Source organism: Electrona antarctica, assembly GCF_951216825.1.
Source record: "Electrona antarctica genome assembly, chromosome: 5".
Classification (NCBI taxonomy): domain Eukaryota; kingdom Metazoa; phylum Chordata; class Actinopteri; order Myctophiformes; family Myctophidae; genus Electrona; species Electrona antarctica.
This window is the reverse complement of record NC_136810.1, coordinates 36,242,550-36,255,550: the sequence shown is the minus strand read 5'-3', so window position 1 is coordinate 36,255,550 and position 13,001 is coordinate 36,242,550.

Below are 13,001 nucleotides of genomic sequence, written 5' to 3'. Positions count from 1 at the left end.
TCCAAAAAGTGTACAGTATTTGTTAAAATCATGCTTTTATGTGGACACGCCCACCAGTTCATTAAGTATATGCCTGGTTTGCCTGGTGGGTGGTGATGGGTGGTGATCCACCTGAACTGAAGCTGCACCCACAGCTGTAGTTGTATGATAAAGGGGGAGGGGTTAGGGGAGAGGCTGATAATGTGATGTCACTATATTACTGTTTATTTCATTGGCCCATTTGACTGTCAAGGGTTCAGCCTCCAGGAAGAAACCCTAAATACAAAGTTAATACACCATTGCACATAAAAACGACTCCAGGGTGTCAAATGAAGTACTGTCACCTCATAAACACATGAAAAACTGGAAAAATACAAAAATTGTGGCACTCCATCTTTAAGCATTGAATCATTCATCCTTTCAGTTAACTAAGCATCACTGAGTGCACATAGAAATCCATGTTTGTCCCAACATTACACTTTTCAAAATGCCTTTTATTTTTCATTATTAAAATAAAAGATATTAAAACATTTCTATCCCAGGTATTAGTGCACGTCGTCGTTATTTCCTTGCTCTCACACCAAAGATTTGGCAGAGCCCAATTTGCATTAAGGTCAGAGCCAAGCTCCTGATGGAAGTTGTGCAGCATCCCCGTCTCTTAGCAACACCCTTTCCCTCCTGGTGTCTGTGTTAAATTGAATGGTCCTTGGTACTCATCTTTCAGCAAGAAATTCATAATGAAATGACACCCGACAACCTGCATACAAACCTGAATCCCCGGTGTTAATATAGCTTAACTCTGAGTGTACAAATGGACCCGTAAGGATCCATTTTGTACACTCTCTGAGAGTTACGGATGGATACATGAACACTGGGGATTTTACTGTGTATTGGCTACTGGTAATGCTTTTCCTCCCTCTTGGGCTGCAATACCTTTACCCCCAAATTAATACATTTGGACTCTGTTCCATGGCACAGCAGAGCAAAAGGCCAAGAAAAGTCCAGGTTTTTAGTTGTGAATGTATAGGCTACATGTTAAGAATTCTAAAGCATTTATATATATATACGCAAATGAGCAGGAAACAGCAGAGACAATGAGAACATATATGAGATGTGGTTATGTAAAAAGGTGATACAAGACGAGACTGGGACTCTGGGGTCTGGCCTCCCTCCATTCAATAGGGGGAGAGGGAGGGGGGGCATTTAAAAAGAGGGGATTTGGTATGTTGAGAAAATGACTTCTGTCTCCCTTCCATGGCGACGGGCTCCAGATGCTGTGAAACGATGTTAATAGGGGGTCACATTTTGGACAATAGTATCCATCATTGCTTTCACAACTGCTTCCATCCTCCAAGCAATCTTCTGAATGGCTTTTCTGGTTAAAAGAGGAGATGTGGTTCAATTACTGGTTTTTTGTCAAGACAGCCTTGCCATATAGCCTGCTATACTGTAATTACTGCTCTGATGACGATGTCTGTCATCTAGTGGCACCTTTGGTCAAGGTGGTCGGTGACCGCTGCATTTAAAGTTTCTGGAAAAGGTCAAACCCATACTCTCCTTCCCGCCCTCTCTCTTCCCCTCATTGTCATCTTCATCATTGTGCGACTTGTCATCATCATCATCATCATGATCATCCAATAAAAAGCCATGTATAGTGAGGTGTATTCTCTTGAGGGATGTCAGGACAAGTGCCCTGAAGACATTGAACCATTTTCTTATGCCTCATTTCTGCGTTTGTGAAAAGACATACATGCAGGGTTTTTTTTTTTTTTTTCATTAATTAGAAACGAATTTGGAACATTGGTCTGCAACTAGTCTACAAACATAATGCGTTTGGCTGTCACGCACACATGTACAAAATGCTAATCAAATGCAAACTAACCAAAGTAGGCTAATTCAATGCTTAAAAGTTTCAGATAGCCGCTTATTGGTTTAATAATAGTAGGCCTATGGCCTATTATTGTAATGATTACAATTAGTAGGCTTATTAATCCTATTGGGAAAAAAATAACAATAATAAACGTGATATAGGATAAGCTATATAGGCTTACCTGCTGGCAGGCGTTTTAATACATGTTAAAAACGTTTAGTTTTTTCCCCTTGTTCACTACAATGATTTACCATTATAGAAAGCCAGTTTAAAGTCTCGCCTGTCGTCTTTTGTGTCATCTAGCCTATACTAAATTGAATGGTTAATCTGATTTGAAATACTGTCGTAAAATATTATTTGTTATTATTATCAATGCAAAATATTTGCGGCAATATAAATTAGTAAGTGAAATTGTATTTGTGAGGGAGCGGGACATTGAAGACTTTGGAATTCGTTTTGTGTTTAGCCTGATTGTGTGGCTATGATTAAAATATACATTTACATTATTATAATTAAAAGCTATTAAATATGTGCAATAATTTCTATATTTGCCTATAATCGTTTTAGTGGAGCTCCTATAAATAAACTATCTTACAATTGAGCTGAGCCTGTGACGCATTTGAAATGACACGAAATGAACACTTGGAAATCACCAAACAATGCACGTGACACCAATGAAATAGTCTAATTGTATAGAAGAGTAAGAAGACTAAAATACGACGCGTGTGTGTGTGTGTGTGTGTGTGTGTGTGTGTGAGAGAGAGAGAGAAATAGGCTAATACAGCGCACACACCTTTCAGTTTATGTGCCATAGACTCTTGTGTTTTCATAACGCAATGGTGCATCTTTGGCAGTGCACTTCCCCATGCAGCACGAGGGTCTCACGTGAATTCAAAGTGTCCCCGGCTATCTTTTCATTGCTCCCTCCGCTGCTCTGCTCAGCCAGAGGTCGTCTACTTCTGCCGAGTAGCCTAGCTCACATGGCCAGAGCCTATAGGAACTCGAACCCAATCAAACCGCTAATTGGCATCCCATAATAGCCACTTAATTGATCCTTTCAAGCTCACGCAAAGCTTCATTTTTTATTGTACAAAAAACTGTTGTTGTTTACAAACCCCCGTGTGTGTACTTTATCGATTTGTGCACGTGGACGAAGAGCAGAGGCACCTGCACCTGGCCTATATCTCCCCATCAAGGGATCATGACCACACCGTCGAGTAGGTGTAATTTCTAAGGCATTAGACGGGGATATGTCTCAACTGAGGAGGATTGATATCAGAGGCAGTGATTGTCTATATGGGTTTTAGATTGAGTTGCCGCTGTGCAATTCTGGGAACTTTTTACAGCAATCTATAAAGATTGTAATGATGGAAAGCCCTCGATCTGGGAGAACTGATTACATCATTCAGAGGATCTTCTCCAAACCGAGTCTAAACCATCATCGTATTGCCCCTCACTCACTCGCCCTAAATATCCAGAGCTTTTACATTCCACTTGTCATTTCCCTACAGGCCGAGACGCTGATGGTAAGATTGGCACTTTGTAACTCCTCCTCATCATCATCCTCATCACGTGCCCCCCCTCTCTCTCAACTCTCTAATGCTTCTCTTCTTACTCTTTCAGCATGAAATTCATGTATTCGTTCGTCGGACCAACATATACCGTTTCGCATGCTTTAATGTGTTTTGTTGTTTTGTTTCGTGTTTAGACGTGCTATTCCACCATGCTCCTATTGGCTGCTCAATGTAAAACCGCCCCGCCCGCAGGCAGTGACCGCGTGTTTGACCTATCCTATATAGGCTATATGATAAAGTCGAATAGAGTTGAAGTTATATAACTATAGCATTTATATCCCTCCCTGCTGGCATGACATACAGTAGCTTATATTACGCATCTTTCTTTCTTTCTTTCTTTCTGTTCAGTATTGACCCGTTTTTATTCAAGGAATAAAATCACAACGGCTAGTTCCGATTGCTATCTCATGTGTGTAACTTCTCTGTGAGTCTGTGTTATTATGGCGGGGACCATTCAGTGACACAGGCGCGATGTTCCCACAGCCACACCTGACTGGCCCTTTCTCTCCCAGTCAGCAGAGATGCTATCACAGCGCTAACTGACACAATTCCCCACTGGCTTTCCCTTTACAGTGTAACATTTCGTCTGAACACGGAGCAACGCTAAACCCAAATATTGTGCATTGTTGGTAAAGAGGGTCGGGCAACTCGCGAGCCATGATAGTTCAGGTTGTGTTCTCTAATTAAGTATTCATGAACCAGCGCTGGGAGCGAGGTATAGGTTTACATGATGACATTGGTTGGTTCCACACAGGCATCAGTCCCCCATGTGTAATGCTCTCTTTCCCCCACTAGCCGACAGGCCATCATTCCTAGTGTACTTCCAGCAATGATATCAAAAAGGTTTTTTGGTCAAGCCAAAGAGAGGTCACTCTAATAATACCCAAGGTCAGCTGGTGGGAGCCAGCGAGTCTCCCAGTCATTTTTCATTTGTTCACAGAGTTAATGACAGTTGCAGGGGGACGAGAACTTGGAGCCAGTAGCCATGTGATGTCACCAACACATGCCAGGGGATTAGCGGGGCAAGCAGGGGACAAGGCGTGTGGATTATGCAGAGGAAAATACGACAACCTCTACTGCTCCAATCAACTGTACGTAACGTTTATTCTTAGTGAGGAAGAACTGTGGTTGCATGCATGCATGCAATAATTTCATGACACATCATTATGTGTCATGAAATTATTGCATGCATGCATGCATGCATGCAATAATTTCATGACACCAGCACTGAACTTTGTGGGAATAAAGCAGTCATCACATTAAACAACAGTCAGCCGACATTAGCCTATAATAAAAAAGAGGATGTAGGAAAGACTTTAAGCACGGGTATTGAAACAGTTAAATGTAAATGTTGTGAGAAATGTTCCACATTCCTTACAAGTCTTTTCTTTTTCACATTTACAGTCCTATATTGACACAATTATTTTACATTCTCTTCACAAATTTCAAAAGCTGATACTGTGATTTCATGCAGACAGTATATAAACAATGAACGCACCTTATTTAATCATTGGCCACACAGAACACAATGGACAATGAACCCCTCCTTTTCTGTGTGATGATGACCACGTCCATGCAGCTCTTCTTTTATGACCTACATGAACGCAGCTAGAACTGCCCATAAAACATTACAACAATCATATTGGGAATGTGTCCAGCAGCTGTGCATGCATGTCCTGCAACATATAGTCATTTCAGGGTTTTTAGTACGTCTGCTTTTCATATTTATTTGAGCCATATGCTGTGTTTCTGCACCTGCTGGTCATTTTTGCCACAATGTGAAACTTTGTTTTTTCTCCTTTCTTTCTTTTTCTTTTTTGCATATGAAAGCATCATTTGTTTTATTTTCATTATACAAAAATATTCAAAAGCAAAAAACAAAAACAAAAAAAACGGTAGTCGTATTTTCAATTGTATTCCTACTCTTTAAAATACTTGTTTAAGAAGACTATAGTTTGGAGACATGCAGATACATGTAAATATACAGTAGGCTCTCTGTTTGAACACAAGGTCGCAGCATAAACATGAACTGCATTTTGCATTACTTTCGGATGAGCGAAGCTGTCAGACCAATAACATGAGCCTTCAGTCCAACTTTCTGCCACTTATCCCCCATTTTAGGACCAAGGGGTCACGTGAAAATTGAAAGTGACAGTCAAGGCAACATGTTGAACAGACTGATTGGACTGGGCCTGTCACGGCCCAGATCAGAGCTCTTTAACACCAAGCCTATCAAAGGTCTGTCTGTTGGAGCCAACAGGCTCCCAACAACACTATGCCATGCTCCCTACTAAGTGAAACAAAGTGCTATCAATCCATCACCCTTGGAAATAATTATTTATGTACCTTCAGGAGTCTGATCTCACAGCAAATGTGTAGTTTTAAGTAAAATAATCTAATTTAAAGAATTCTGAAATTACAGATGCATGAGCTATATAATAGGGCTATTATTGAGGAATGGAAAGTTATTGTTCATACCCTTAAAGAAAATAACAGAAAAAAACACACCATGAATGTCAAAAACAAACACTTAAAAGTTCACTGAAACTCTTCCATTTTTTGTCTCAGTCTCTGAAAGGATTCAGTCCATATTCCATGCAGTTTTAGATGAATGAAGTCCAGTGGTGTTCCTTTGTGGCTGTTTGAATGAAAAATGTTTATCACCTGTTTTGCGGATGATTTAATGAGCACATGATGCTGTCACATGAAAGCCACTGTGCTTCATAGCAAACATTCCCTGTCAATTTATACCATTTGGTTTCATATTCAGCAATGGCACAAAAACTCTGTCTAAAGTAATCAGCTCTGCGCCATCCACGCGGATGGTAATAACTAACGTCATTACTGCTATTACTTGGGTCCATCTTTGAAATGGAGGGGGAAAGAAAATATTTTTGTCAGGTGGAAGAATAACTTATGATCCTTTTTTACGTCCTGCTGAGAGCCCTTGAAAATAATAATACACCACAGCAGAGGCACATGAATGCTGTTATAAATCTGATGGGATTTGCATATTTTGTCTCTGCAGAAGGAAATAGGAGCAAGGAAACGCATGGTATAATGAAAAATGGAAGCATTACACTCTGAGAAATAGTTCCTGTAAGGATATTTTTCAGGTCACTGATTCTCAAACATTTTCATGTAAAGGACTGCCAAATTAATATGCATTTGGCCACAGACCCCCACCCAAATATTTTGTGCTATAAGGGATGTTGTTAATGTTTCAAAAATGTTCTAAATTCATTCAATATTTTTTTTTGAAAAATAGAACTACATGCTCACAACGCATTACAACAATAGCTATAGCGTATAGGCTTAAAGTAGTTAAACTTGGTGTGCATTAACTAATTTTGCTGGAGACCCCCTTGAACCTCCTCAAGGACCCCTTGGGGTCCTCGGACCCCACTTTGAGAACCAATATGTTCTCCAGAAGTTGCAAGCACCCTGAATGATCATCATCCAAAGATTTAAATGTGTTCTCTCTTCTCTGTAAAGGGCTCTTCATGTGGTTAAAAGAAATTCTAAGAAATAATTTTCCATTCTTTCATCAGAAAGCCTCAGATTGTGTAATCAGAAGAAATAAATAAATAAATCAAAGACAATGTCCTCATCTGTTTTGACCTTTGTACAGTCTCTGCTTCCTTCACAGTTTTCTTTTTGCAATGTTTTTTATTTTATTTTATTTTGCATCTCCAAATGTCTCACACACACCCACCCCCCTCTGGTTCTGTGGTGGGTACTGTACCACGACAGAAAAACTAATTTACCCATATGCAGTTAAATATTCAGTGCTATTTTATTTTTTATTTTTTTGCAATTGAATTTGTAAACTCTCTAACACACTGGATTACACATTTATAAATTAACACTAAGGATTTTTACTTTGTAGGTCCTGTTGAGACCAAACACTTTCTCTGAGTAAGATGAACCATGAAGATTTTACCATGAGTTGAGATTATAGATGTCTATGTGATACTAACTAATGAACAAACTCTTTATGTGTTATTATATTATTTATTGTATCAAATCGAAATGAGTGAAGCACATGTGCCATTTTTGCTCTGTCAAATAATACAAACCAGCGAGGGGTTTTAGAAAACACATGGGACTTCTACTTGAATCATATATGATTATAAATAGAACTATTGGGAAATAGGATACTAAAACAAAATAAATCCAAAAATAAATTAGATTTGATATTGATTCTGGTGGACTTTGGTAGAAATCCAACGTCAATTTCCTGGAGTCTTGTGATAAGGGGTCAGCAAAGGGTTTGTCAAATTAAATGTCTTCCCTTTACTCTACAGGGTTATAAGATGTCCACGTGAGAAAGACACGTGGACTATACTGAAAATCAATGAGGAATAATCTTGAGTTACAACAATGCCATCCACATTTGCAGGAGGCATCACATTGGCAGGTTTCCTCCCGCACTGTGATTGGCTGGGGCAGCGTTAACAAAACACCCATGGGCAGGTCACTACAACCGTCTCCTCCAGGGGCTGTTCCCCACAGCTGACCATACTGCCCTGTGACATCACATGCACTGTCTGTGACATCACATGCACTGCCACTGTCAAATACGTAGGGTTGTTTTCACTCGGATGGTGCACAGCAAATGGACCCATAGCTTTTGTGTGTGTGTGTGTGTGTGTGTGTGTGTGTGTGTGTGTGTGTGTGTGTGTGTGTGTGTGTGTGTGTGTGTGTGTGTGTGTGTGTGTGTGTGTGTGTGTGTGTGTGTGTGTGTGTGTGTGTGTGTGTGTGTGTGTGTGTGTGTGTGTGTGAGAGAGAAGAGAAGATGCATTCTTGTTTGTCTAGCAAGTAAAAAAAATAGTGGTTAACCCTCAGTTTAGTGTCCTTAACCTCCATTCATGCAAAACAAAACAAAAATCAAAACCTCAGAAGCTCCATCAGAATATTTAAGTATAAATGTGTATGCAAAGGTTCCTTGTGAAAATATCTTCACTTTGAAGATACCGGGAATGCATACAATGTATTGAAATAATCAGTTATGATGATTTATAATACAGCACATGTGTTCAATAAATCGTATACAGTATGCACTATACACAGTGTACATTTGCTTTTAAAATCATTTAATATTTATCACGTTAAATAGGGTGTGGCCACTTTTAGGAAAAGGGTCTATTATAGTTGAACTAAGGACAATATTTCTACATAGACAACTGAAGAACAAAATATCTTGTTTTCCTTGTTTTAGTTGTATTGGACACACACACACACACACACACACACACACACACACACACACACACACACACACACACACACACACACACACACACACACACTGATACATTAGAGGTGTTGCTTTAATTGTGTGATACATGTTTTAATGTAAAAACCAAAACCATCTTTGGTCCCTCCTTGCCTAGTGTAAAGGATCAGGTAAAGGCTTTTCTGCTGCCTTCCAAAAGCAGAATCCATGTCCACCCCAACATCAGAATTTTCCAACCCATGCTCTCTCTCTCTCTCTCTCTCTCTCTCTCTCTCTCTCTCTCTCTCTCTCTCTCCCTCTCTCTCTCTCTCTCTCTCCCCCCCCCCCCCCTTTCTTTTTGTGATTCCACTGATCTGAGCTTGAAATGCGAAGACAGCAAAGCACTAAGCCTTCAAACGTGTGATTTTTTCAAAAGATCTCTAGAAGCAATCTCTGCCTGACTGACCCCTGACAGCTGCAGATCTCTGTATTTCTCTCTCTGCTGGCACTTCATTTGGTAGAAAAGCTCTCACATTCACACCTCTGTCAGGCAGCCCAAGTGTTTATTATGTGCATACACACAGAATATCCCATAGTGCATGCTGCAGCCTGCAGTCTTTTAATACACAGACTGCAAAAAAAATGCACAATATAACCTCAGACAGTATGCCACCGTATTCTTCCTGCTTCTTTCACATTTTTTGGCCCACACACACACACACACACACACACACACACACACACACACACACACACACACACACACACACACACACACACACGGTGTGTAAGTGTGTATGTATAATAGCCTACATATGGTATGCGCAGACCTCTGTGCCCATGCAGCCTGATGACATCAGTGTTTAGGCCTACAGTGACACGATGTATACAATAAACATGACTTCTATGTCCCTTTGTGATTTCAACTTACTGAAGATTGAAACATACAGTATAGGCTAGTACAGTGTAGAGAGAGCGAGACAGAGGGCGAACCAAATGATTGTAAAAAGGGGGGGGGGAATCATATAGGATCAAATCAAATAATTATTTTTTTTACCATAGTCGGAGATATGATATAGCATTCACGCCAACACACGATAATAAGAACAATTGCACTGTGCCTTTTTTCCCCCTCATATTTTTTTCTTTCGACACATCGCAGTTTGCCATGGTTTGATTACGGCCGTTTATGTCCGTTTGTCGCCTGTGATTCTTCAGTGTAGCCTATATGTGCTCCTGGTGCCTCCCTCTCTGGAAATGAGGCTGCAGGCTCTATCATTAGATCGGATGGCAAGTCTTTATACAAAGTGTTTTGCATAATTACATACCAAAGCCAGAATAGCCACCCTCAATTTTTATGGGTCACAAACCATCAACAATTGCCGCATTATTGTCCACCAAAGTCCAGCCTCAGCAATGACAAGGAACAGGGGAGGAGGGGGGGATCTCGCCTGCCTATATCTAAGCTTATTTGGGAAATTTTATTTTCTAATAATAATAATAATAATACATTCAAAAAGTAAAGGAGATTCTATTCTCAAAACTGACACGTTGTTTATAGTTGCAAAGACTGACTGGACTTCTGTCTGGTCCTTCATATGTTGTGGAGAAATGTGTTCAGTTTCACACCGGTGTAAACCACTGTCGTGGTAACGAAGATAGAGCCTATTCTGAAATCCAGAAAATGAAACATTATAGCCGACCGCCCGACCCAATACCCTCATCTAACATTTATGGTTTACTTTTCCGTGGTTTGCATAAAAACATGAATTAAAAAAATGCATTGCCTTCAACGGACCTGTCAGTTACTATGATTATTATTACTACTGTTATTGGTGTTGCGTTACTTATTATTACTCAATATCCCGTTTGTGCTGCTACAATCGTTAGAGTATTTAGGCCCATATATATGCCATATAGGTGTACTTCACAATGGCTAATTAGAGGATTTGAAGAATTATTTTGGAGAATAACCATAGGCCGTAGAAAAACGTAGATTGTACTTTAATTACAAAAGCTACATTGCACATCACATTTTTATTGGTTTAGTTTTAATGATAGATAAACGAACGTTATAATTATGACTATGTTTTATTGTTATTGTAAATGTTGCATTCGTTTTTAAAGTAGCCTATATTTTCTATTGTATCCTCGTATTAATACACCCACCAAGAAACCAAATATATGATCACAGGACATCAATGAAAAAAAATGCGGGTGAAGGATACCTGGTTTTAAAACTGGGCACACAGTACAGGCTAACAAATAAACACAAACGAATGTATGACGATGCAGTCTAGACAACTAAAGCCGATTTGATCTTGTTGTAGGCTAAACGCATTGTAGGCCTAAGCTTTCAATCAGAACAAAAACAATACTTTTTCATGCTATTGTAAAAAGCGTTTCCAGTAACCATATTAGATTGTGTATGGCCTTAATATTATATGCCTTTGTTGCAGATGTAGAAAACGAAATGATTTGTGAAACATCAGCCTATAGTATTTGATACAACAGATTATTAACTGCAGCCAGAAAAGAGGACTGGCAGGGACTAATTAATATATCCGTAATTTGTAACTATATTGACAAAATAATGTGAAAAGTATAGCCTACTCATGCAGTTTCAATTTGATTTGATTCTAAACTTAATTTTCCAACAACTCCAACACTGACTATTTCATCGGCGTTTTGATGTGGTTCTGGTGTAGTTCAATAATTTGTCGATTCGCAAAATTATTGAAATCAGCTATGGAGGATTATCCTACTTATTTTAATTAGCCTAATAATATAATACGTAAATAATTAGGCTAAATAAATAAAACCCGTTCCATGAAAACTCAAACAAAATCACAATATCCTATATGTGTATTGCCATTTGCCCGTCATAATTTAGAAAATAAATGGCCCACGCTATCATTGATTATTTCTGATATATTTCCCAAAGTGGCTCAATTAAGTTTGAGCAAGTCTGCAAAAAGGAAACGTATATTATAGGCAGCAAGCATTGTAGACACAAACAATATAGTATTGCTGCGGGTAGCATGCAAAACAGCGCCATCTCGCTGCCGTGGGGTGATGACACTCCTGTCAAAGTTATGTGTACAGTCAGACTACTAGATCCCTCCCCACGTTCATCATCACAGTGTTTCAACTGATCATCCTCCTCGATTCCTCGCTGCATGGGGCGACGACTCTGGCAAACAGAAATGTTCCGCTTGTGTGCCGCGTGCGCATTGCCTATATCAATATAGTTCAACATAGGCCTACACAAAATGCCTCAGACGAAAAACAGTCTAAGTCCACACTATTGATCCATAATGTATAAATGATATCTAAGGGTTCAGGACAACGAGGCCCTTTCGTGGAGGGGTCAGAATGAATTTTGGACTTAGACTGTTCGTCTGTGGTACTCAACTGTCTTCATTTAGCCCACTAACTGTTTTGATGGTTTCCGTTTTATCATTTGAAATATAGCCTATGTATCAAAAATATATCTGAATTAATTAATCATTTCTATTATTATTATTATTGTTGTTGTTGTTTTTCTGTTGCAAGTGGAATTGTTTTGAAAGCATCAGAGTGATTCCAACGTGGTGGAGTGGCGGTGTTCAAAAGCGTATATAAAGTTGTTCGGTCTTGTTAAACGCGTGGTCTAACCCCCAGGAGTTTTCCTTTCCTTCATAACAAGCTTCTCGACAAATGTCAGCTGCAGCCCTGCTCAATGCCATTTGATTTAAGTGAACGGGGGCCCATAGGGATGGATGGCTGCGCCTGCTGCATGTTTCAAATAGGACATCACATGTGACATCATGTCGCTCACAATGATGGGATCCGAAGTTTTCTCGGACAGTTCTCCTAAGTTACAATAAACTTCGTTGTAGTCATATATTTAGAAAATAAAAAGCGGCAATTAAATAATTCATAGGCTACACGGCTATAATGTATATGCATGAGACATCACGACAAGTAGGCCTATAGGCTATAGCTATATCATTATTTTTTGTATTTTTATTTGACCTATTTTTCATTGAGGAGATGATGATGATGATGACGACGATGATGATATAGATATAGTGTTGGTGTTGATGTGTTGTGGGGTTAATGCCTGCCAGGTAACAAAAACAGTTTGCGCCTGCAGACGTGAATCGTCTAAACACAATAATAGCCTATATTAGGCTACTCATTCTTATTATACAGAATAATAACTTGGCTCAGAGGCAGAATAACAGTTTGCCGAAATGTAATAGGCCTATTCGTCAATGCAGATTCCATTGATAGAGGGTTTTAGTAGACCTATCTACGCGAAATGAATTCTAGCCACCATTCGATGGAGCTTTTCGTTGCTGTCAGGCAGAAATTA